General features: G+C 41.7%; 1 protein-coding gene across 2 annotated transcripts in view; it reads right to left on the minus strand.

The window, feature by feature from the left end:
- SULF1 (sulfatase 1) overlaps positions 1-25757 on the minus strand; it is a 142230-nt gene that overhangs the window by 88994 nt on the left and 27479 nt on the right. For both annotated transcript variants that reach the window (XM_056522117.1, XM_056522118.1), the window contains exon 2: positions 25505-25609. The gene's annotated coding sequence lies outside the window, so the exon portion shown is untranslated. The remainder of the gene's footprint in view (positions 1-25504; positions 25610-25757) is intronic.

Here is a 25757-nt window from a genome sequence, read left to right on the forward strand (position 1 = left end):
CAGTCCAATGGACAAGTAGAAAGGATTAACCAGATCTTGGGTGATTATTTGCGACATTTTGTTTCCTCCCGCCAGGATGACTGGGCAGATCTCCTCCCATGGGCCGAATTCTCGTATAACTTCAGGGTCTCTGAGTCTTCCTCCAAATCCCCATTTTTCGTGGTGTACGGCCGTCACCCTCTTCCCCCCCTCCCTACTCCCTTGCCCTCTGGTCTGCCCGCTGTGGATGAAATTTCTCGTGACCTTTCCATCATATGGAGAGAGACCCAAAATTCTCTCTTACAGGCTTCATCACGCATGAAGAAGTTCGCGGATAAGAAAAGAAGAGCTCCCCCCGTTTTTTCCCCTGGAGACAAGGTATGGCTCTCCGCTAAATATGTCCGCTTCCGTGTCCCTAGCTACAAGTTGGGACCACGCTATCTTGGTCCTTTCAAAATTTTGTGTCAAATTAATCCTGTCTCTTATAAACTTCTTCTTCCTCCCTCTCTTCGTATCCCTAATGCCTTTCACGTCTCTCTTCTCAAACCACTCATCCTCAACCGTTTTTCTCCCAAATCTGTTCCTCCCACTCCTGTTTCCGGCTCCTCGGACATCTTCTCGGTCAAAGAAATTTTAGCTGCCAAAAAGGTCAGAGGGAAAAATTTTTTTTTTAGTGGACTGGGAGGGTTGTGGTCCTGAAGAGAGATCCTGGGAACCTGAGGACAACATCCTAGACAAAAGTCTGCTCCTCAGGTTCTCAGGCTCTAAGAAGAGGGGGAGACCCAAGGGGGGGGGTACTGTTACGCCGAGCGCTCCGGGTCCCCGCTCCTCCCCGGAGCGCTCGCTTCACTCTCCCCGCGGCAGCGCTCCGGTCACGTCCTCTGACCCGGGGCGCTGCGATTCCGCTGCCAGCCGGGATGCGATTCGCGATGCGGGTAGCGCCCGCTCGCGATGCGCACCCCGGCTCCCCTACCTGACTCGCTCTCCGTCTGTTCTGTCCCGGCGCGCGCGGCCCCGCTCCCTAGGGCGCGCGCGCGCCGGGTCTCTGCGATTTAAAGGGCCACTGCGCCGCTGATTGGCGCAGTGGTTCCAATCAGTGTGTTCACCTGTGCACTTCCCTATATCACCTCACTTCCCCTGCACTCCCTTGCCGGATCTTGTTGCCTTAGTGCCAGTGAAAGCGTTCCTTGTGTGTTCCTTGCCTGTGTTTCCAGACCTTCTGCCGTTGCCCCTGACTACGATCCTTGCTGCCTGCCCCGACCTTCTGCTACGTCCGACCTTGCTTTTGCCTACTCCCTTGTACCGCGCCTATCTTCAGCAGCCAGAGAGGTGAGCCGTTGCTAGTGGATACGACCTGGTCACTACCGCCGCAGCAAGACCATCCCGCTTTGCGGCGGGCTCTGGTGAAAACCAGTAGTGGCTTAGAACCGGTCCACTAGCACGGTCCACGCCAATCCCTCTCTGGCACAGAGGATCCACCACCTGCCAGCCGGCATCGTGACAATAGCACCTCTGGAAATATATTTAAGAAGAAAAATGGTGACATGTTCAATATTTATTTCACCACTGTATATGTAAATGTTTCCATAGACCCCCAGAGTCCAGAAGTGTGATGGCCATCATAGTTAGTGATATGTCATTTGAGGTACATGTTGGGGATGTTCCCCAACAAAAACATTGGATGAACAGAGTGTGAAAAGAGCTTAGGACAATGAAGTCAGAGACAAGAGCATGCAAATATTTGTCCATTTTTGAGAGTATGGGACTTTCCATAAGAAGTCAGTGGGCTCACCGAGTGGGCTCATCACATTTCCAAACAAGGCCCATTTAGCTCCTGCAGCCCACCCGGCAGCTGACTTAACCATTCACATTTCTTATATTCATCTTGAGCATTTTGTTTTATTAAGGCATAACATTCTGTCAATAGTTGCTCTGCTACATCAGGGCCTGGGGGTGAGTGTGTGGGAGGCTTTAATACTCACTTCAATGGAAGTCAAAGCAAAGATTTACAGTTACACTACAAGGATGTAAAACATTTTTCCATATGGAGGTTGACTATAGCCCACTTCATATATCAACAACAAATCCACGGTACATATAAGCTATGAAAAATGTTTAGAATGAAGCCAAGCTTCCCCTTGCATGACTCAATAGTAAGTAGTATATATAAAAGGTTTATGCCCAAATATGGCAAAAATATTGAGAGCAATGGGCTTAAATCTAATGTACGCAAATTCTTTCTATACAACCCTAGTAGCCTTTAATGTTAAGAGACACGGAAGCTAATGGGACATGACTGGCTGTAGAGGTACCTACTTTAAAACACCAATAAGCAAGGAGAACAAGCACAGCACAAAGTATAATACACTGTACTTCAATCTGCATCTATGTCTCAATACACAATATGAAGGTACACAATAAGGTCCCCATAGACTTTAGTGAAAAGTTAGCCAACCGTGACAATTTCAGCTGACCTGGGCAACTCTTAAAGATGATGCTGAAGGAGAAAATGGTCAGAAATTTTTAATTTCAACTGATCAACCCTTTAGTTTTCTGGCAGATAGGCTCCCACCAAAGCTGTCTGGCAGCGGCTTATTGCTCCTCACTCTATTGAAAGCACATGAGCGTTCGGCCGAGTGTATGTGGAGTGGAGTGAATTGGAGGAATAGCGATCATCCAAACTAATGTTCAGCCAATGGCTATGTAAGGTGAATGAATACTTTTACACTTCCAGTAAGTGGAAAAGGCTCAAAAGCATGGTACATGTGAATGTTTTCTAAGGTAAACTTGTAATCACTTCTAATAGGTAAGTTATCAGGGTGGTCTTGATGACTTCCTGTCCTGTCAGTCTTGACTGATAGATCTGTCCCTATAATCAAACCGGAAAAGATCAACCAAGGCTGGCGGGGTGGCGAGAAACCCCCGGGGACTGCCCCAATGGTTCAGGCAGCATGAAAGTGTTGACACGTTCCCTTTTAAACTGAGCAAAGGCCATGCTTCTGAGCAGACAGGAAGATAATCTAATACCCCAATAGGCAGCTTGAAAGGCTAACTTGATTCAAATATGCCCCCTTATTAAGCAAAAAGAAACAAAAACTGTCCCCTAAGTTGACCTCATCATGTATCGGTTTCTCTATAAACTCAATTTATAATTTATGATGCCAACTTCTAGGAGCTATAGCAATAACAGGTTTTAAACACATTACACTTCTTTTCTGAGAAAATTCTGTGACAGTTTTACAACTTCTACAATACAGTTCCTTCTACAATTCCAGGAACTGGATTAATTTCCTGCAGTTAATGCTTTTAGTCCCCGACTATTTTTTCTACACACCAGCACCCTGACTTCAAGATATGACTTTCAGAAGGAAAGCGAGCACAAGGCGCTTCTTCATGAGTCAGATAATAATGTTAAGCTTGGTAATATTGGAAGGTTACATCTGATGAACTGGAATTGCCAAAACAAATTGGAAGTTAGAAAAAAATAAATATATACATGTATATTGGAGATAACAAGGAAACAAAATGACCCAAAGTTCGACATGAGGTAACTACTGAGCCATATAATGAATACCATCTGTACCATTTCATATAAATATTATGCATTACTTTGCAAAAGTTGTGTAAACTTAGTCAATGTAATCTTTCCGGGACGTAGCTATTATCTCTTCACTTTTCAGCCCGTTTTTGTTGAGTAAGCACAGTTTTTGTATAAATAGTCAAATTCTATGATTTTCTAGTATAAACATTTCATGCAGTTGGTAGCACATACGCACCATAATATTGTCTGCACATTTTATGTAAAATGGTAAAATAATAGAAAAATATATGCTTGCTTAAAGGGGTACTCTGCCCCTAGACATCTTATTCCCTATCCAAGGATAGGGAATAAGATGTCTGATCACGGGGGTCCTGCTGCTGGGGACCCCCACAATCTCTCCTGCAGCCCCCCTGGGTCATCAGCTCTACAGAGCTAAGTTTGCTCCATGGCTGAGGACTCACGATACAGGGGCCGGCGGTTCATGATGTCATGGCTCTGCCCCCTTGTGACTTCATGCACTGCCCCCTTAATGCAAGTCTATGGGAGGGGGCGTGGCCAACGACTGTCATCAGCCACAGAGCAAACTTAGCTCCATAGAGCTGATGACTCGGGGGGCTGCAGGAGAGATCGCGGGGGTCCCCAGCAGCCGCAAATCCGCAATCAGACATCTTATCCCCTATCCTTGGATAGGGGATAAGATATCTAGGGGCAGAGTACCCCTTTAAATCATGACTATTATTTTAATAGGGTTTTACACATTCTGCAACAGTAAAATTACATGTTATATTTATGGACTTTCATAATGTTCGTCTGAAGGACCCCATACACATTAGTGAAAAGATGGTGAAACCAGCTGAGAGTCCCATGTTTATGGGGCCTAGAAACATTCCAAAAAAGGATCAGGTATGTTTGATTTCAGCTGCCTGATCCTTTTTTTATTTGGAAAAATGAGTCACCATAGGAATCTGACACAGGCTTACCTACCAATCTCCATTAATACACGCAATTGTCTGCACATTTTGGTTTCTTACTACTAAGTACAACCTAAGTACTTCCTGATCCATGGCTATTTTAGCCACTGTATGTGTGACCTCTGTATAAAATGATTAAAAGCAATGATGCTCAAAACAGCTGTCCTGCCGCTGGGGACCCCCGTGATCTTGCACGCGGCACCCTGTTTATAGTCAGTCCCAGGAGCGCGTTCGCTCCGGGTCTGATTACCGGCGACCACAGGGCCGACGGCGTGTGACGTCACGCTCCGCCCCTCAATGTAAGCCTATGGGAGGGGGTATGATAGCTATCACGCCCCCTCCCATAGGCTTGCATTGAGGGGCGGAGTGTGACGTCCCACGGGGGCGGAGGCGTGACATCACATGCCATCGGCCCTGTGGTCGCCGGTAATCAGACCCGGAGCGAACACGTGAACACTTATAAATGGGGTGCCGCGTGCAAGATCACGGGGGTCCCCAGCTGCGGTACTCCCGCGATCAGGCATCTTATCCCCTATCCTTTGGATAGGGGATAAGATGTCTAAGCACCAGAGAACCCCTTTAATAAACTCTATAATAAACTACATACTGATATTGGATATCGGAGTGTTTGGTGATATTGTTTACTTATATTGCATTTTTCTTAAGTAAATTTGGTCTATACACATACCTCAATGTTAGCTTATCACAGAGAGAAGGATCAGGAATGTTGAATTAAACATTCCCAATCCATTGTTTCCTTGAAAGAGAAACCACAGTCATAATCCACCTCAAAATGGTTTACTGATCACTGACTATATGAGTTATTTTATCTTTAGATTTATACCATTACAGCCCCTTCATCACTTGATGTCAATATGTTCCTTTTCAAGAGAACTTCGACATTGAATCTTTGCTAGATACCAGCAATAGATTACCGGCCACAATCTGACAAACCATTCGTGGAGGAAAGAAGAGCTTTTCACGGCATGCTGCTCTACGACAAGCTGAAGCAGGGGTATATCTAAGGAACAGCATAGAGAATTGTAAAGTACCGATTTCTCTGAAGACAATTTAAGAAATGCAATTAGTAAATACCAGGTGCAAGGATTTTTATTCCAGAGGAAAATTGCTGACATTGGTTTATTATCTGTGGACTAGACCACAGGAGATTAAGCATGGCCTTGAGAAATCCCAGTTCAATTTCTGGCTGGATTTCCAGTCTACTGGTAGAGGAATAGAGAGAAGAGTAACTGTATACTAAACCCTGAACCTTTTGGTTTAATTCACAGTCCTAAGATTCCAGCACATGATATGTAGAGTACATTTGAGAAAAAATCCTCTCCATGTCCCTCTTATAAACCTGAGGTATAATATGGAGTGAAAGTACAGTATATCGTAATACAACAGCTAAGGATATCACTTAAGGAGATTTTATAGGACTAAAAATGTATGGCTTATCCTTAAAGGGGTACTCAGCCCCTAAACATCTTATCCCCTATCTCGGCTGCGGCACCCCAGACATCCGGTGCATGGAGTGAACTTCGCTCCGTGCCGGATAACTGACAATGTGGGGTGGAGGCTCGTGAGGTCACAGTGACGCCTCGCATGTGATGTCATGGTCACGCCCCCTTTATGCAAGTCTATGGGAGGGGGAGTGACGTCAGTCACACCCCATGCCATTGACTTGCATAGAGGGGGTGTGGCTGTGACGTCACAAGCGGGCGTGGACGTGACATCATGAGCCTTTGGCGCTGCATCCACGATCAGACTTCTTATCCCCTATTCTTTGGATAGGGGATAGAATGTCTAGGGGCAAAGTACCCCTTTAACTGCTTGTCTACACTACAGCCATTCAGCCGGCTGAATGTCGACTTGTAGCGGGCACCGTCAGTAACTTTGGACCATGCAGACAATGCAGTCTCCATAGACGGCAATGCAGTCCTGGTGGAATTTGCCCAAAGAATAGCCATGTTCATCCTTTGGGCGGATGTACTCTCCGCTAGCGCTCTTTCTCTGCAGCAATTCCGCAACAAATTCAAGCAACAATATAACACGGAAAGAATGGAATTCCGCTGGTGGAATGTCTGCAGAGTGAACGAGCCCAAAACCATGGCAGATTGAAGCAGATTCATGTGTAAATTCTGCCTGCAATCCTTGTGGAATCAAGGCCCCATTGATGTCAATGGAAGGTCCTGATGAGGATTATTTGTACTGCTGCTTAAGCCCATGTAAGAACAGGTTATTTTAAGAATAAGCGATCAATATTTAAGTCCTGGAAAACCACTTTATTGTACATACACTGCTCAAAAAAATAAGGGGAACACTTAAACAACACAATGTAACTCCAAGAAATCACACTTCTGTGAAATCACACTGTCCACTCAGGAAGCAACACTGATTGACAATCAATTTCACATGCTGTTGTGCAGATGGAACAGGCAACAGGTGGAAACTATTGGCAATTAGCAAGACACCCCCAATAAAAGGACTGGTTCGGCAGGTGGTGACCACAGACCACTTCTCGGTTCCTATGCTTCCTGGCTGATGTTTTGGTCACTTTTGAATGTTGGCGGTGTTTTAACTCTAGTGGTAGCCTGAGTCAGAGTCTACAACCCACACAAGTGCAGCTCATCCAGGATGGCACATCAATGCGAGCTGTGGCAAGAAGTGTCCAGAGTATGGAGGTGCTACCAGGAGACAGACCAGTACTTCAGTAGACATGGAGGAGGCCGTAGGAGGGCAACAACACAGCAGTAGGACCGCTACCTCTGCCTTTGTGCAAGGAGGAGCAGGAGGAGCACTGCCAGAGCCCTGCAAAATGACCTCTAGTAGGCCACAAATGTGCATGTGTCCACTCAAATGGTCAGAAACAGACTCCATAAGGGTGGTATGAGGGCCCGACGTCAACAGTTGGGGGTTATGCTTATAGGACGTTTGGCATTTGGCAGAGAACACCAAGATTGACAAATTCACCACTGGCGCCCTGTGCTCTTCACAGATGAAAGCAGGTTCACACTGAGCACATGTGACAGACATGGCAGAGTCTGGAGACGCCGTGAAGAACATTCTGCTGCCTGCAACATCCTCCAGCATGAGGTTTGGCAGTGGGTCAGTAATGGTGTGGGTGGCATTTCTTTGAGAGGCTGCACAGCCCTTCATGTGCTTGCCAGAAGTAGCCTGACTGCCATTAGTTACCAAGATGAGATCCTCAGACCCCTTGTGAGACCATATGCTGGTGCGCTTGGCTCTGGGTTCCTCCTAATTCAAGACAATGCTAGACCTCATGTGGCTGGAGTGTGTCAGCAGTTCCTGCAAGAGGAAGGCATTGATGCTATGGACTGGCCCACCCATTCCCCAGACCTGAATCAGATTGAGCACATCTGGGACATCATGTTTCGCTCCATCCACCAACGCCACATTGCATTACAGACTATCCAGGAGTTGGCGGATGCTTTAGTCCAGGTCTGGGAGGACATCTCTCAGGAGACCATCCGCCACCTCATCAGGAGCATGCCAAGGCATTGTAGGGAGGTCATGCGGGCACGTGGAGGCCACACACACTACTGAGCCCCATTTTGACTTGTTTTAAGGACATTACATCAAAGTTGGATCATCCTGTAATGTGGTTTTCCACTTTAATTTTGAGTGTGACTCGATATCCAGACCTCCATGGGTTGATAACTTGATTTCCATTGATAATTTTTGTGTGATTTTGTTGTCAGCACATTCAACTATGTAAAGACAAAGTCATTTTACGATTAGTTCATTCATTCAGATCTAGGATGTGTTATCTTAGTGTTCCCTTTATTTTTTTGAGCAGTGTATATTGTACAGTTATTTGACTTGGCTCCATTCACTTTAATGGAACTGAGCTGCAGAACCACACCCAACCTGGAGACAGACGTGATGCTGTTTTTGAAAGAAATTAGCTGTGTTTTTCTTTTCCTGGATAACCCCTTAAAATAAAAATAATTTAAGACGGTATACATTGGCCTATTTTAGCTAACCATTGTTTGAACAATCTATGCCAACATATGCCAACAATCAGCCAAATTTGTACAATCATTCCCCCCCTTGCACCAAACTCATTGTTTTTTTTTTATTGGCAATGGTTTTAAAACTCATGGTCCAGTATACTCTGGCTTGTTGCTGTGGGGACTGTTCATACAAATGATCCTACAGATTGGATGTATTCAGGCTGGACACAGTCTTATGTCTATGGGTAACTTCAGGACTCGTGCACATTACCATTATATATTCATAAGTATGATGCTGAATGCCTCATATGGTGATACTAAAGATGTAGCAAATAATGTATTAATAATAATAGTAGTTGGATTTGCAGACTTGATGGAAGTTCTCCTCCATAGTTTACATCTCTGGAGGTCCCATCAGATTTTATATATCTGTAAAAATCTTGCGGATGAAACTTAATTCTCAATCCCAGGTGAAATTCCTAAAAAGCTGGTTAGCAACGGCCAGAAGCTTTGAAGCTTTTTTTTTTTTTTTTACCAAGATTAAAATTAATAAATAATAATAAAAAAAATAAATATATATATATATATATATATATATATATATATATATAAAAACTTTTAATCTTTTTAAACATTTCTTAAGAAATTGCATTGAATATAAATAGCAGAATCCTTATTTTGGTACATCTTATAATGTCACATTTTCTGTTCTGCTCTATCTAGTGCTGCTCTTTAAAGTTCACATCTCATCTTGTGCTAAAAATACACTTGTCACACAAAGTAGGCTGATATAATTAAAACAGATTATTTGTCGCCGAAGTAAAATCAGCCATTCATGAATGTTGGTCACCAGAGGCCATTCCAAACAATGCATATTTCAGAGGAATCTGTAATCCCTTCTCCGCACTGATTTAGTTTCCTGGCTGTCTCAGGCACATGTGGCCAGCAAACGCAGCCTTATTAAACCCTCATGTTATATTGAGATTATAAGTAGTCAAGTTTTTACTATAATTTCATATTTAATATAGTTGGCACGCTACTCAACATTTAGAGAAAACTATTTGCATAGTCGTTTAAGTTTTTTTTAATGTTTTTTTTCTTCTGTATTTATAACAATTTCAACACATTAAAAGAAGTTACTGGTCACTATGACAGCTGAATATCAAACTTCAATACTGTTCAAGAAAGATTACAACTTAAAGAAGAATCTTTGCCCATTTTGTGACACACACTGGCACATCTTAAAGGGGTAAAAAACATTTTATCCCCTATCCAAAGGATAAACAAAGAGGGACGGTCCAGCCCAAGGTAGCAGGTGAAAGCAGTGTTTTCTTTATTGGGTAGTATTCAGACAGAACATCAGCCGACGCGTTTCTGACCTACACCCGGTCCTTAGTCATGGCATCCAAAGGATAGGGATAAGATGTTTGATCGCGGGGGGCCTGCTGCTGAGACCCCCCACGATCTCCCTGCAGCACCTTCTGTGCGGGTGCTGAATCTCCAGTTTCGGAAACCTCCGGGTTTTTGGGATTGGGGATGTGACGTCACGCCACGCCCCCTCCATTCATGTCTATGGGAGGGGGCGTGACGGTTGTCACGCCCCCTCCCATAGACATGAATGGAGGGGGTGTGGCGTGATGTCACGTCCCAAGTCCTGGAGGTTTCAGAAACTGGAGATTCAGCACCTGCATAGAATCCGGGTGCTGCAGGGAGATCGCGGGGAGTCTCAGCAGTGGGCCCTCCGCGATCAAACATCTTATCCCCTGTCCTTTGTATAGGGGATAAAATGTTTTTGCCTGGAATACCCCTTTAATTCAGGTCTCCTTCTGCCAAGGTCATGCCCCTTTTGTCTAACACTGGGGGGAAAGGTGTCTAAGAAGTGTCAAACTCATAATAAACGTTGCCGCAAAATACACTAGAATTCTGGAACATGAGCAATAGCAATTGTACCCCCCCCCCCCCCGCCTCCACCGCCACCTCTTTTAAGCAAAATATCTAGCTTGTTTCTATACAAACTACTATTTGAACCTCTGTACATTTCTCTTTTACATTATCTGATTGTGATGATGTCCAATGTGTTCACATAAATGTAGTTACACCGTTTTGGGTCAAAAAAAGAATGTAACTGAATTTATAGAATCATTTAAGATTATCTTGAAAATATTTTATTTGGACAGAACAATGGAAGGACCTGATATGCTGCTGTTATGACATGTAGATACATAAACATGCTCCGTTACCTGTCCATATAAAGCTATCTTGTAGGGCCGTTGTACCACACATGGGTCATGCCTGCACAAAATTTGAACTCCACTCAAGGAAAAAGGAGACAATTAAATTTCAGAAACACCAACTGAGTTTGCCGTAACTTGAACATTTGTAGCACGCTTCTTACAGCTGAATATGCCCACATTTGTTTTGTTTTCCTTCCTTCCATGCACCCTTTAAGGATCAAAGTCAGGAATTCAGAAGTCAATGTATACAGCAACATGTAGCATTGAATACACCGGTAAGCTAGTTGCTAACTGAGCATGTCACCAGTTCATTATGTCGCCCTATGTAGACCCAGGGGTTCTCCAAACATAACTTTTCACTTGGAACATGTTTACAGTATACAGTGCAGTGTCAGGAACTGGAAAGTGCACTTTATTATGCAGCCCACGGGTCCTGGTATTTAATTTAACAATAACAAAAAGTGGGAAAGAATTTGGGTTGACACTTTTGTTTTCAGAGTCTTGCAGTGGGGGTCGAGCTTTACAATCACTATATCATCTGCTATTGTAGTTACTTAAGAAAAAGTGTAGAATTATTAGCAAGGGAGTAAAACTTCAACCAAATGGTAGAGAATCCTAACAAATAAGTGTTGATGATGAAATGAAAAAAAAAATGTTTTTTTTGAGAATTCATCAGTTTCAGGACACAGAAGTTTTTTTTAAATTTTTTTTTTTTATTAATTGTGGTAAATCAGAGGGGAGCTTTATTAAAATGACAAAGATGCCAGGGTAGTGCCCAACGAAATCCAATAGGCAATAACTAAAGAAAGTTATCATGAGGACGTGTTTCATGATAGGTTGGCATTAAAGGGGTTATCCAGGAATAAAAAAAACACAGCTTCTTTCTTTCAAAAACAGCTCCACGTCTGTTTCCAGGTTGTGTGTGGTTTTACAACTTGGCTCCATTCACTTCAATGAAACGGAGCTGCAGAACCACACCTAACCTAGAGCCAGACAGGGAGCATTTTTTTTAAAGAAAGTAGCTGTGTTTTTCTATTCCTGGATAACCCATTTATACCCATTAACCCAACATACCCTATATTGCAATGATGAAGACCCCCACAGACTTTCAAGCCAGAATTAACATATTTGCTCAAAATGCTCAAAATAGGGGTGTGATCAAAGCAAAAGGTGGCTACTTTGAAGAACCTAGAATATGACATATTGTCAGTTGTTTCACACTTTTTTGTTATGTATATAATTCCACATGTGTTAATTCATAGTTTTGATGCCTTCAGTGTGAATCTACAATTTTCATAGTCATGAAAATAAAGAAAACTTTGAATGAGAAGGTGTGTCCAAACTTTTGGTCTGTACTGTATATCCACAAATACTAGGGCTATCATATGGTTCCCACAAGTGTTGGCACAGTGCTTAGTATAATAGCTTCTATGGGACCCATGAAGAAATAAGGGTTCTTCTTATTCTAAATCCCCACAAGAATTCCTCTTCACAGGGTCCTCCACATTAGCACATAAGGGAAGTGTAAAGTTTAAAAATGGCCAATGGTCTTTTATGCTCCACATGAGATGTATACAGGAATAAAGAAGCAGCAGACAGTGATATGGCACCAGAAGGGGACCTATATTGATCTTGGACTATTTTTTTCTACTGTAAGTGTGCCCCCTATTTTGAGCATTTTGAGAAAATATGTTAATTCTGGCTTGATAGTCTGTGGGGGGGGGGGGGGGGCTTCATCATTGCAATTTGGGGTATGTTGGTTCTTAATGGGGTGATCCAGGAATAGAAAAACACAGCTACTTTCTTTTTTTTAAACATGCTCCCTGTCTGTCTCTAGGTTGGGTGTGGTTCTGCAGCTCAGTTTCATTGAAGTGAATGGAGCCAAGTTGTAAAACAACACACAACCTGGAAACAGACGTGGAGCTGTTTTTGAAAGAAAGTAGCTGTGTTTTGTTTTTTTTTGTTTTTTTTTTTACACTTTTTTGTTATGTATATAATTCCACATGTGTTAATTCATAGTTTTGATGCCTTCAGTGTGAATCTACAATTTCCATAGTCATAAAAATAAAGAAAACTCTTTGAATGAGAAAGTGTGTCCAAACTTTTGGTCTGTACTGTACATATGCAGATATACATGGTCATAATCACAGAATAAGGTATCTACCCTTTAGGAATAGATAAAAAATAAAACATAAAACTTTTATTGTTTATCATTAAAAAGGTACCAACAGGATTGAATGATCAGTCACCTATAGACACAAATAATCTAAGACAGAAATAATATAGGTGTAAGTGATATCAAAAGTGATGTGTTGTGAGAGTATGACAGAATGAACGTGGATTGATGGAAATGTCCACAGTGTGGGGGGGAAGGAGCCAGAGGAGGATTAGGATGATAGTAATCCTGGATGATGATATTCATAGCTTGATTAACGTGATCCACATTGATAAATGGAAATCACGAGGGAAGGGTATGAGTGCCAACCCCATAAGCTGTAGCACCCCATGACACTGCCTTTTTAATAGGATGGTCTCAACCACGGTGACGTTCCCTCCTTATTACTAATGTGCAAAGGAAAAAACAATAAATAAAGACCAGGAGGGGGAATGATATATGCAGGGTTGAGTGTGGATGGATATATCACTGAAAATCATTTAGATGGTATTGCAGTGTCATGAATGGAATGGTAAGACCCTCAAAAAATAACAAACAGTGTCTTGTGTCAAAAACAAACCAGTGATAGACGTGAGATTCACAAATATTTACAAAGAGAGAAATTCAGAACAGTGCTGTCAAAACCCAATGGATGGTGGGTACAGCTAAAAAAATACAGATAATCCCTTATTTCCAAGGTTACAAATAACCATGAAAAATCCGAAGTGTTTCCACCGCTTATATGGGAAGCGGATTCATCAGGGATAGGGATACAAGTACACAGTATTGCAACTAAATAATGAGACAATATCAGTACCTCAATAAAGAAAAAAACCTATAGGTCACTTAGATATAGATGGTTCAGCAACAGAATCAATTACAGTATTGGCCTAAGGAGTCATTATATACACAAGTTGGATAAGTGTGTATATATAGGTGTAGCTTATAAAATGATAGAAGATATCAGATATTTACCAATAAGGATATATATACCCAGAATATCAATGAGGTCAATGACATAATAGTTGATAGCAGAACTTGTCAGTGACTAGTTATACCCTTGATATAGCTGTGTAGATGGTTGACAATAGACGTAAATAAACTTTAACCCCTACACAAAAGCGACTATAACCAGAAATATGGTTAAGCCACAACCAGGCTCCAAGATGTATATTGATCACCATATAACACAGATTGTTCAGTGTCAGGCCTGACATTCAGTATAATATCCTTATATAAGATGGTAGACTATTAGATGGAAACATACCCCAGCATGTCACCATAGTAACCATAGCAAATGCGTATTGGGATCAAGCCCTACAAAAAAACTTGATAGACCATTGGGACAGACATATTCAATTGGTCACCGTGACTGATGCATAATAGAGTCAAGGCATAAGGATATACTTACCTCGCCATTAGGATAAATATGTGGCCAGAAATCTGCGGTCAAATGCGGTTATTCACCAGGACTCAGCGGTCAGTAGCGGTCAGTCCACCATTAGGCCCAGACTCTGCGGTCAGTCGCGGTAGGTCCACCATTGAGGAGTAGATGATAATGCCGCTGCTGATTCTATTACTGTGTGATTGGCAATCCACTACTCTTGGTATTGTGCTATTTCATTTTGCGGATACTGATTACTTCAAACCATCTATGATTTACAGGTATATGTGGTCAGCTAAATATTTTTTTTTCATTCTAGCCAAGAGCAGGCAGCATTCATATGGGGTCTAAACTAAATGCAGCTATAGAATTCAGCTTGCTGGTAACTTCTGTGCGGAATACTCTGGGGAATACTGCTGCTTCCAGCAGACTCTGCAGCTCACCAGCTATATACAGTAGAAGGAATGCAGTCAAGTCTTTACATTAGAGAAACTTGTCATGTCAGGGTCTCGACCCATGTGACTTTTACTGACTATGAATAGCACATTACAAGCCCCCGGTAATACTCAATGTCCCCCACACAGAATCAGTCTGACAGAAACATGAATCTAGAATTCAAAAAAGTCTGTACAATCACAGATCCACTTCTTCAGCCTCTTGTAGATTACGGAGTCAAAATAAACAAGACTAATATTAAAAGGTTAATACAGATCGCTTGCATTACTAAAAATGCCTTTGTAAGGCCCCATCTACGTTGGTAGTGTACTGTATTTTAGATCTGTTCCGAACGCTGTTTTCATGCTGCGGGGGTTGGCCACACCCCTCGTGACATCACGGCCATGCCCCCCTCAATGCAAGTCTATGGGAGAGGGCGTGACAGCTGGCACGCCCCCTCCCATAGACTTGCATTGAGGGGGCATGGCCGTGATGTCATGAGGGGTGTGGCCGACCCCCACAGAGCGAAAACAGCATTCAGAAGAGTTACTTCCAAACGTTGGCCAGTGGAGTACCCCTTTAACAATGCTTTTCAGATTTGATAAAAACTGAAAGACTAAGGCTATGTTTACATGGGAAAATGTCTACACGGAAAATCTGTGTGTGAACAACCTCCTGACAGCAAAGCACCAGCAGAACATGCTGGCGCTAGGACCGCTCGGAAATGTACTGTCCCATAGACTGTGATGCATTTCTGTGCAGAGTCCGCCGTAGGAACAGAATTAGAATTCTGTGCACAGTGCAGCAGAATTGCATTGAAATCGAACCGTGGAAAATTCTATATTGGAATGGAAATACTATCGTGCGAACATAGACTAAGGCATTGTACTGTGTTCTTTAGTCTGCATTTTCAGCCTCAAATAATGGAATTTGTTGCATTTCTTAGAAACTAATGACCATTTTTTTTATTTTTTGAGTTGCAAATTGATAAAAAATTTAATTGACCTTGCACGCACTGTTACGTCTAAAATTAAAGCTGTAAAATTTTCCGATAGAACTTAATAATTAAGTGTTTAAGACTATTTTTGATCTATAACATGGCTGTTTTACAGCTCAAAAATGATTAAAGTTTAAATAAAAAACTGTTTAGTTCACACAGTTTATTTCTGCAGTTTTTGGCTTTTGGTCCTTTTTTTCAGCTGGGCCGGAATACTGTGTGTGAACATAATCTAAGGGCCACTTTAGGCAGGCTAAAGGAAGGCACATAACAAGTGCTGATCTCTTTGATTGGCACTCGTCTGCTGAATAGTGTGATGTGTGATGGGGCCACATCAACCATTGCTGGATTGTTTGTGCAGCCTTTTAAATGCATCACTGTTGGCCACACGTCTTTTGTTTACACAGGGTGATGCGTGGCTGATAGCGATAATTTATGTGTCCACACAAAGATGTGATCAGCTAATAAACAAGTGTTTTCTTGTTTTGGCCATTTTACATAGGAAAACTTATTTGCTGGTAATTGGCCTTTGTAAAAGAGTCTTAAAGGGGTATTCCGCTGTTTAGCGTTTGGAACAAACTGTTCCGAACGATGGAACCAGCGCCGGGAACTCGTGATGTCATTGCCTCGCCCCCTCATGACATCATGCCCCGCCCCTCAATGCAAGTCTATGGGAGGGGGCAGGGCGTGACATCACGAGGGGGCGGGGCTTTGACATCACATGCTCCCGGCAACGACTCCAGCGTTCGGAACAGTTTGTTCCAAGCACTGAGCAATGGAGTGCCCCTTTAAGACTGCAGCAAGTTTTAACAGGGGCTCAGGCTGATTGAAAATCTGGAGCATCTTTGAACTGAAGCCCCATCTATTTTACGCTAAGCCTTCAAATCTTGCGCCTGAAATCTCTTTTTTTTTTTTTGTCTAAATTTGCTTTAAAAATCGTTATAATAAAAATTTGCTCCAATCTGTGCCAACATTCTGGCGACCAAACTCTTATCTATCTCCCCTACTGTGTGTGAACATAGCCTAAGCCTACCACTGACAGTGTGCTAACAATTTAAATGAAGAACATAACATGGAATTTCTACTTTTATTTTGCAATATGAGGTTTAGTAATCAGTCACAGCTGGGCCATAATTTATTCTACATACGGCGCTTCGCCCCATGCAAATAGAGTTCAATGCAACTTCACTTCTGGCCTTAAATGGCTCCAGGTTGTTGCTCAATCGCTAATTGCTTCCTAATTAGAGGACGGCAGCGAGCGCTGTAACCAGTCAATGAATGGGAGATATTCTAACCAAGCGCACACACTGTTCAGCTGAGTCACCAACACAAAACCAACTTGTCATTGGGATGAAAAGAAAATGCTTAGATTTAACAACTGCGATCAAAGCCCATGTGCAGATTAACCCAAGACACTACCGAAATCCCAAAACATGTGGAAACAAATAATAACTCCAGACAGTAGCATGATAACATTAAAGCCACGATTTTAAATCCACATCTTCATTGTGTTTTAGGACAAAGGGGAACATGTTTAAACTTTAGAATTTCCTTTATAGAAAATCCTTTTGTTCAGTAAATAGGTTGTAGCTCAATCAACTTAACCACTTTATTATCATGTATTGCTTAGGATGACGAGGTATAAACTCTGCAGTTTATTTAAATGGCTTTTAATGCTTTCTGGTTTCTTTGTTCTTTTGGTGAAAGGAACATTGTATTTCTACTTCATGTAAGTGGGACATGAATACTGTATTGAAAAGGCATGTCAGGTATTCAATGACTTCTTTTTTTTGGTTTATATTTTTGGAATTGGCACAATAAAACATCACACACTGAGCCTGAATGACTATTTTTTTAAAAGAATTTTCACAGGAAAAAGAGTTGGGCTAACTTCTGACAGGGCCAGATCAAGATGTGTAGGGGCCCGCTTCCCAGTCATAGTTTAATACAATCCACTGTTTAAACTATAAACTTTATAGTTGATCTGAAAAGCTGATCTCCCGCCTGTTTTTTTTTTTTTTAGATGCCACATGTAGACACCTAGGTCTTCAATGGGTGGCTGGCCTGCCCTGCAACGGCAAGTAAGTTCCCTTCACAAGTTCTATTAATTGTAAATGGGCTCGTTGTATGTCTTGTAGTTACCTTGGTAAGGAAAACATCTAGAGTAAACCTGCATCTCTCCACATGCAATCAGCTTTATAGGTACAATTAAAGCAGGGAAAACACATTGGGTCATTTTTGGCCAAAGTCAAGAGAACCCCTTGATAATGTAATGATCTGTACATTAAGTAAAACTTATACCTAACATGACAGGGCATGTCATATTTTGCATATCAAGTGCCTGGAAGCCACTTTTCCAAGTCTTCTTAAAGCAACAAACATGATGGGCCTCATTTACTAAGCTGAAACCGACCAGTTTTTGTCTGGTTATGTCTGTGCCAGTGTGCGCAATTGTGCAACAGTGTGCGCCTGAAAAATTGTGGTTGGCCACAAAGGGGCGTGGTTTCACAACCCGACCGATTTACTATGGAATTCACAGAAAATCCTGTTGGTAAATGGCTGGAAATATTGACCTAGAAAAAGCTCGTCAGAAAAAGTTCCCGACTTTTCCCAATAGTAAATAGAGAGGAATCCTGCATGTCTGAAACAACTTTTCCCACTAGTAAAAACCGGAAACTCTTAGTAAATGAGGCTCGATATTTCTTATAGTAAGCAGTGTGGGCACATGGGAAATTGAAGTGCCAAATAAAGGGGGTTGAAATTCTAGGTCTTGCTGCTGAAAGCATCTGAAGGTCACCAAAGGGAATCAGCTTCTGGACGCTGTTTGGTCATGGAGGCCCCATGGGCCATTGACCCTTATGTTGTGTACAACTGGCCTAACCTGTGCTCTAAAATAATAATATCTGCTAAAATAGACTATACACCCATGAGCCATAAAACTAAAACCACCTATTATTATATATATGTAGGTCTACCTTGTACCACCAAAACAACTCTAATCTGTTAAGGCCTGGACTCCATAACACCTTTGAATGTGTGTGGCACCAAGACATTAGCAGTAGATCCTTTATATACTATAACTTATGAGGTGAGCCCTCCATGGATTGAACTTGTTTTTCTAGGTTCTTTTAAAGAGGTACTCCGCCCCTAGACATCTTATCCCCTATTCAAAGGATAGGGGATAAGATGTCTGATCGCGGGGGTCCCACTGCTGGGAACCCCCGTGATCTCTCCTGCAGCACTCCTGTGATCTGGTGCATGAAACAAACTTCGCTCCATGCCTGATAACTGGTGATGCAGGAGCTGTGACTTCATGGCCCCTCCCATATACTTGCATTAAGGGAGCGGGGCGTGACGTGACATCACGATCCTCCGCCCCCTGCATCGCCAGTCATCAGGCATGGAGCGAAGCTCGCTCCGTGCACCAGATGACAGGGGGGGTGCAGGAGAGATCGGGGGGTTCCCAAAAGAGTGACCCCCACGATCAAACATCTTATCCCCTATCCTTTGGATAGAGGATAAGATGTCTAGGGGTGGAGTACCACTTTAACGTCATGTTTATGTGCCTCAAACCTTTCCTGAACAACTTTTTCAGTGTGACATTGGGACATGTTGTTGAGAATACCAGTGTTATAAAGGTTTGTGCAATGTCTACAGTAATATTTAGGTAAGTTTTTCATGTCAACAAAAGACTCAAAATTGCTAGAAGCCAATATTTCCAATCAAACCATTACCCATGCATCACACTGCCTCCAACAGCTTGTATACTGGGGACACTCCATAAGACCTGCTGTTGTACAGATCTTGCTGAAGAGCCATCACAATTTGACCCTTGTCAAAGTCGATAATATCCTTATCCAACATCATATCAACTCCCAAGCTTGACTATTCACCTGTGACCTGATATATCCCATGCCTTGACAGGTGCCAGATATCACAAGATATTCACTGTTATTCAATGGCTAATTGTATATATGAAACCTATGAGTATCATGCTTTTCTATGTAGAGGGAAATTAAAAGCAATATGTTTAAAGAAGTCTACGAATAGCATAGAAAAAAAAAACACAGACAAAACTCACTTTTTCTCCCATTAATATCCTACATTGTAATGTCATGATGTACGAGCAAGGTACAAGTCATGAAATCAAACTAATCCAAAAAACACAGTGCATTAAAAAGGGCATCCCAAATCATATTTCCCACAACCAACTTTTCATCCATTTCTTGATCTTGGCAGACCTAGGTGTATTGGGAATATATTGGGATATAGCCAAGGAGAAAAGTTCCCATGACTCATGTTAACGAAACAGGACATTTTTGTTCCTTGTAATATATTTTCAAAAAGCCATAATTTATCCTCATTTAAACAGTAGTATTTAGACCTGAACATTCAGAAATCTGTTTGAAGAACAACGCAGTCTGACTCCACTAACATACTTGGAAAGCCCTAACAAGAAATGTTATTCATAACATCACAGACAGCCATAGCACCGTTCATTATAAAAGCCATTTTGTCTCCCAAAAGATCTTTATTGCTTCGTACAGTACTTTTATTTACTTAGTAGAGGGTGTATACATGCTTAGACAGTTTAAAAGGTAGATTCTGTCATTTCAGCAAAAAACAGCCACAAATAATACAGCTTGTGTGGCCCGTCAATTTGCCAATCATAGAAGGCCTTTAATGTAACAATATTATAAAATATACAGCCATGGCCAAAAATGTTGGCCCCCTAGATTTTTCAAGAAAATGAAGTATTTCTCACAGAAAAGGATTGCAGTAACACATGTTTTGCTATACACATGTTTATTCCCTTTGTGTGTGTAGGAACTAAACCAAAAAAAGGGAGGAAAAAATAAAATTGGACCTAATGTCGCACCAAACTCCAAAAATGGGCTGGACAAAATTATTGGCACCCTTTCAAAAGTGTGGAAACATTAGATTGTTTCAAGAATGTGATTTAAACTCACCTGGGGCAAGTAACAGGTGTGGGCAATATTAAAATCACACCTGAAAGCAGATAAAAAAGGAGAGAAGTTCACTTAGTATTTGCATTGTGTGTCTGTGTGTGCCACACTAAGCATGGACAACAGAAAGAGGAGAAGAGAACTGTCTGAGGACCAGAATTGTGGAAAAATATCAACAATCTCAAGGTTACAAGTCCATCTCCAGAGATCAAGATTTGCCTTTGTCCACAGTGCGCAACATTATCAAGAAGTTTGCAACCAATGGCACTGTAGCTAATCTCCCTGGGCGTGGACGTAAGAGAAAAATCAATGAATTGTGTCAACGCAGGATAGTCCAGATGGTGGATAAGCAGCCCCAAACAAGTTCCAAAGATATTCAAGCTGTCCTGCAGGCTCAGGGAGCATCAGTGTCAGCGCGAATTATCCGTCATCATTTAAATGAGATGAAACGCTATGGCAGGAGACCAAGGAGAACCCCACTGCTGACACAGAGACATAAAAGCAAGAAATGTTGCCAAAATTAACTTGAGTAAGCCAAAATCCTTCTTGGAAAATCTCTTGTGGACAGATGAGACCAAGATAGAGCTTTTTGGTAAAGCACATCATTCTACTGTTTACAGAAAATGGAATGAGGCCTACATAGAAAAGAACACAGTGCCTACAGTGAAATCTGGTGGAGGGTCAATGATGTTTTGGGGTTGTTTTGCTGCCTCTGGCACTCGGTGCCTTGAATGTGTGGATGGCATCATGAAATCTGAGGATTACCAATGGATTTTTGGTCGCACTGTACAGCCCAGTGTCAGAAAGCTGGGTTTGCAAGATCTTGGGTCTTCCAGTAGGACAATCAGGGAGATTAATCAAAACCTGTCCAGAGGAAAAGTTGCTGAGTTGCCCATAGCAACCAATCAGATCACTTCTTTCATTTTTTAAAGAGGCCTGTAAAAAATTTGAAGCAATCTGATTGGTTCCTATGGGCAACTGGTCAACTTTTCCTCTGCTCAGGTATTGATGAATTTCCCCTAATGACCCCAAACATATGTCAAAAAGCACCCAGAAATGGATAGCAACAAAGCGCTGGAGAGTTCTGAAGTGGCCAGCAATGAGTCCAGATCTAAATCTTATTGAACACCTGTGGAGTGCTCTTAAAATTGCTGTTGGGAAAAGGCGCCTTCCAATAAGAGAGACCTGGAGCAGTTTGCAAAGGAAGAGTGGTCCAACAATCCGGCTGAGAGGTGTAAGAAGCTTATTGATGGTTATAGGAAGTGACTAATTTCAGTTATTTTTTCCAAAGGGTGTGCACCCAAATATTAAGTTAAGGGTTCCAAAAATTTTGTCCAGCCCTTTTTTGGAGTTTGGTGTGACATTATGTCCAATTTGCTTTTTTTCCTCCCTTTTGGTTTAGTTCCAATACACAAAGGGAATAAACATGTGTAGATCACAACAAGTGTTACAGCAATCTTTTTCTGTGAGAAATACTTCACTTTCTAGAAAAATTTCAGGGGTGCCAACATTTACGTCCATGACTGTATGTGGTTAATAACGCCTTCTCCTGAATATCACTGCATCTATGGTAACCATTCTGTGTGCCTAAGAATTTTGCACACAGGGTAACCTCTCCTTTGACCCGGCCCATTCTATGGAACTACCAGTGGTTAATGTAAATGGTCAACATGTTGACCAGCTGATCACTGATAGTTTTAGTGTTGTAATAAAACAATACCTTTTAAATCAGTCCTGGCCCCTCGGCTTCTTTGATTTCCTGTTGTAGTGCCTTTGTGGCCTATTGACAATGACTAATGTTGCATTCAGTATTGTCTGGTATGTAAACACCAGAGTTAGCGTGGGAATTGCAGGGTAAAAAGGGTTCTCTGCTTTAGACCATCCTTACTTGTTAGTACAGTCCCATTACGATAAAGCGGCAGGAGTAACTATGACTCTCTTAAAGTAGCCAAATACCTCATCATCTTATTAGTGACGCGAATGAATGGATGAACGATATTCCCGGTTTCCCTAAAAACATTTAAATATCCCTCTGCTGAGACCTCGCATTCAGCTATAAATAGTGAAAAAATGCATTAACCCCTTGGGGACCAAGGGTTTTTCCATTTTTTGCACTTTCGTTTTTTCCTCCTCACCGTTTAAAACTTCATAACCCTTTCAATTTTGCACCTAAAAATCCATATGATGGCTTTTTGTTTGCGCCACCAATTCTACTTTGTAATGACATCAGTAATTTTACTCAAAAATCTATGATGTACATAGCACATAGGCTTCTGTTTCTACATAGTAAATTATTTGGTAAAATTACACATTCTCTTTATTCTGTAGGTCCATACATTCAAAATGATATCCTTAGTATATACCGTATTTTTCGCCATATAAGACGCTCCGGCATATAAGACGCACCCAATTTTAAAGGAGGAAAATCTAGAAAAAAAAAAGATTCTGAACCAAATACTGTAGTAAAATATTTTATATCAGTATAGTTCCCCCACAGTAGTTGGCAGTATAGTTCCCCCACAATGGTAGGCAGCTTCCCCCCCCCACAATGGTTGGCAGTATAGTTCCCCCACAATAGTTGGCAGTATAGTTCCCCCACAATGGTAGGCAGCTCCCCCCCACACTAGTGTGCAGTATAGTTCCCCCACAATGGTAGGCAGCCCCCCACAATAGTTGGCAGTATAGTTCCCCCACAATGGTAGGCAGCTCCCCCCCCCCCCCCCCCCCCACACAGACATACAGCTTCCAGCCATATACAGTGTACGGCTGGAGGCTGTATGTCTGTGTGCTGCCCCCACAGTGTTCCGGTCACTGCTCCTCTGGCCCGGTGTCACAATCTACTGCTATGGCCTATGGACCATAGCAGTAGGTGCCGGGACCGGAGGAGAAGGCAATAAACATAGCCGGTGTGAGGTGAAAAATTCACCAGCGGTCATGAGGCTGCGGTCATGAAGATGATACCTGTCTCGGGAAACGCCCAGTTTAGAAGAGGTTTGCTATGGGGATTTGCTTCTAAACTGGGCATTTCCCCGAGACAGGTGTCATCAGAGAGGATTTAGACAAAAAAGAACAACCTTAAATTCAGAAGCTCATAAGTACTGAAAGGATTAAGATTTTTTTTATAGAAGTAATTTACAAATCTGTTTAACTTTCTGGAGCCAGTTCATATATAAAAAAAGTTTTTTCCTGGAATACCCCTTTAATGAAATACAATGGACTTTTGCACAATATTCAAATTTTTTGAGTTTCACTTGTATTTAAGGAAGTCCAAACAACTGTTGTCATGGCACACAGATGCATACTAAAGTATCTGATAGAATATAATGTATAAATCACCTGTCCATTAATCACTGATCACGTTACCACAATCAGTTCCTACTCAGTTATCATTTGAGCTTCCCTTTTTTCTCCCTGTAGCAAAACCAAGAGCAGTGTCTTCTATCGTGTTCAGAACTTATCAGTACTTCTATTTTTCTGTTGCCTTCCTCATTCTTGGGTGACCTTTAGATTTCACTTTACATAAGAATTACAAAAGGATTCAAGATATAGGGCTATAGGTTATTTTCAGCAACTCCATCATTGTGTCTTCAGCTTCTACCTCCTCGACTATCCCTTTTTACTATATAAATCATGTACATTTTCCTTCATCAATAAACCATAAGAGGAATTCACTGTAGACCTATTCTGTGCGTGCTAAGAGGTGGCTCATATGGGCCAAGCCTGAATATAAGTGTTCCAGGCATGTACTTTCTGAACCCTTCATTTTTAAAATGGAAAATACATTATAAGTAGAGATGAGCGAACTTACAGTAAATTCGATTCGTCACGAACTTCTCGGCTCGGCAGTTGATGACTTATCCTGCATAAATTAGTTCAGCTTTCAGGTGCTCCGGTGGGCTGGAAAAGGTGGATACAGTCCTAGGAAAGGGTCTCCTAGGACTGTATCCACCTTTTCCAGCCCACGGGAGCACCTGAAAGCTGAACTAATTTATGCAAGATAAGTCATCAACTGCCGAGCCGAGAAGTTCGTGACGAATCGAACTTACTGTAAGTTCGCTCATCTCTAATTATAAGGATCTTTCCATAGGACATTGTCAAAATCATTATTGATTATAACTGTTCAATGAATTCCCCAAAAGGGGTTGTCTAGTTTAGAAAGACCACTTCAAAATACTCTATTAAGGAATTCTGAGAGAATTGATGAGTTTGGGGATCTTCGTCAATTAACCAGCACAAAAAAAGTAACTATTAAAAGCCCTCTCTCCATCTATTACAATCCATGGGCTCTATGTAATACTTAATTTCTCCTGTGGTGGCACTGCAAGGAAATGGAACACTTTACCACAGATTACAGCTGATCGCTGGGGATCCAGGCATTTTCAAGAGCCAAATTTGACAAAACATGGGATGCCTACAGAGGACAACCACTTTAAACCCAGTACATAACTTAAATCTTACTTTGTCTACAATGTAGGCTTAAAGAGGATATCTCAGATTTAAGCATTAATAAAAATTGAAATTGGTTATTACATAGCTATTAGTTTTGTCCATCAATTGTATTGAGTAGTACTTTATGGTGTATTTATATATATAAAATATATATTTTTTATATAAATTTACACTTCGAACACAATTGTTTTTACATTGGCAAACTATCATCCAACAAGACCGTAAAAGAGAGCAATTTAATGGAAAATAATCTTCCTGCACTGTATATCAATCATGTAGAGCAGGGAGGGGTGGGGGATGGAGGAGGCATGAATGCTGCAGCTCAGCACAGCCTCAGCACTTGAGCAGGATATAGAGTTGACAGATTCCCTTCAAATGTGTAAGTATAGTATTTTCTAAAAAAAAAGTTACTTACTTGGTTAAAGATGTCTATCAACAAGGAATAACTTCTTTATGAAGACCATGATTTTGTCATAATATGGGGACTCCCAGTGGTGATAGGTCCAAGCTTTTGTTTTTCCTGAAGTCATAAAAATACATGTGTATAGGTTATAAAATATACATCCAAAAATCATAGAATCACTGGACTAATATACAGTAGCTACTGCAAACTACTGTATTATAAAATATAAGTAGACTGACTATAATAACTGTTTATAATCGTATCC

The sequence above is a fragment of the Hyla sarda genome, chromosome 5, assembly GCF_029499605.1.
Source record: "Hyla sarda isolate aHylSar1 chromosome 5, aHylSar1.hap1, whole genome shotgun sequence".
Classification (NCBI taxonomy): Eukaryota; Metazoa; Chordata; class Amphibia; order Anura; family Hylidae; genus Hyla; species Hyla sarda.